Here is a 1,877-nt window from a genome sequence, read left to right as displayed (position 1 = left end):
TTTGTATAAATAGCCGAGTCGCTAATCCGGCGACGTAACACTGTTTTATTGTATAGGTCTTGCGGACCAAATTATTTATTCTTATAAATCTTTTATCATCACCATACCAATCATCAATACATTATGATAAAACTCATCAATACATTATGATAAAATAGTAAAAAATGTGTCTTTACACATTTAATATCATTTGTGACAACTCTGTTCACACGCTTCATATTCACTTCACTTCACTTGATATGATTTTTCTAACTACTTGTTTGTTATTGTTTTGTTTTGTGGTGTTTAATTTTAGGCAATAAAAGTTCAAGTTAAAAATTTACTCTGTACACATCTCTGGTATTAAGAATTTGTTATTTTTTTAATGAACTCATATCAGTGTGTATTTAGAAACGGATTATTTTTACATCACTTAAGTAGGTACATAATTAATGTAGTCGTTGACACAAATACACCAAAAAATAAAAGAAAACAAAACAAGACAAAGTAGAATACTTTTTATTCTAAAGAAATAAGATCAAATAAAACACAAGAGAAGCAGGAAATTAAGGAAAATTTTATTAAACAATGTCTTTTGGAAAAATGTAGAAAAACGTTGTTAAAGGTGAAAAAGTTGATATAAGCTTATGAAAGAAACACCGGAGATGAAAAGAGGTGGATAAAAGGATTTTTTTGTCCAGTGTCTTGCTCTTTTTGTATGTTTAAAAATGAAAAATTGCTGAAAAATATTCAAAAATACCACACGAATAAGACACCAAAACCATAATTAAAAATTATTTGTTTTATAAAATCACTAGCGACCAGTCCTTTTTTCGCTTGGGACTCGCACCTAAAACCATAATAAATTATACATATATCACACTATCTATTAAAAAACAAACCAATATCTGTTGCGTAGTTTTAAAGATCTATACATAGGGATAAACAGATAGTAGGAAGTGGCTTTGTAATGATGAAGATGTTGGTAGACAAACGAAATATTAATATTTCGTCAAATCTATATAATTAGGTCTTTTCGACCTGATCCGCATTGAACGGGTTAGATAGTATTAATAACACCGCAAGTGTCGTGTCGTCGTATGCTTGTTTTCCGATATGTTGTGTGTGTTTATTGATATAATGTATTGCCATCATTGAAGATAACGTGTGATTGTGTTAAAAATAATCTTAAATATAGGACAGCATCTGCTTAAGACTGTACGGTATCAGTAAATGATTGTATTTTGTTAAATTTATATTCTCGAAAGAAGTCTAATGAACCGTTTTGCATTAATCATCTATCCATACTTCTGTACTTCCTTACTAATATTATTAAGATAAAATATTTGTTTGTTGGTTTTTTATTTTTTATTTTTTATTTTTTTTATTTTATTTGTGTTTGTAATGAATAAACTCAAAAACAACATTATGTTAAAACTTTTTCTTTTTCCTTTCTTTTTTCTTACCTTTGACTTCAATTATTGTATAGCATGTAACATCTACTGTAAACCTGTTGTCGGCTATAGTTATTGTTAACGTTACAATTGTGGTCTATAACATTGGTTACCATAGGACAGGCGTGTTGGCCAGTGTGGGACCAATTGTATAAGAAATGTAGCAAATTTATATTATAGTCAATATAATTTCATTTCATTTCATAAATGGAGCGATTTTGATAAATACATATAAAATAAATAAATATATTGGGACAAATCACACAGATTGAGCTAGTCCCAAAGTAAGTTCGAGACTTGTGTTATGGGATACTAACTCAACGATACTATATTTTATAATAAATACATATATAAATAAACATCCAAGACCCGGGCCAATCAGAAAAAGATCGTTTTCCATCATGACCCGACCGGGGATCGAACCCGGGACCTCTCGGTTCAGTG

This window comes from Plodia interpunctella, chromosome 7 (assembly GCF_027563975.2).
Source record: "Plodia interpunctella isolate USDA-ARS_2022_Savannah chromosome 7, ilPloInte3.2, whole genome shotgun sequence".
Taxonomy (NCBI): Eukaryota; Metazoa; Arthropoda; class Insecta; order Lepidoptera; family Pyralidae; genus Plodia; species Plodia interpunctella.
Note: the sequence above shows the minus strand (reverse complement) of the source record.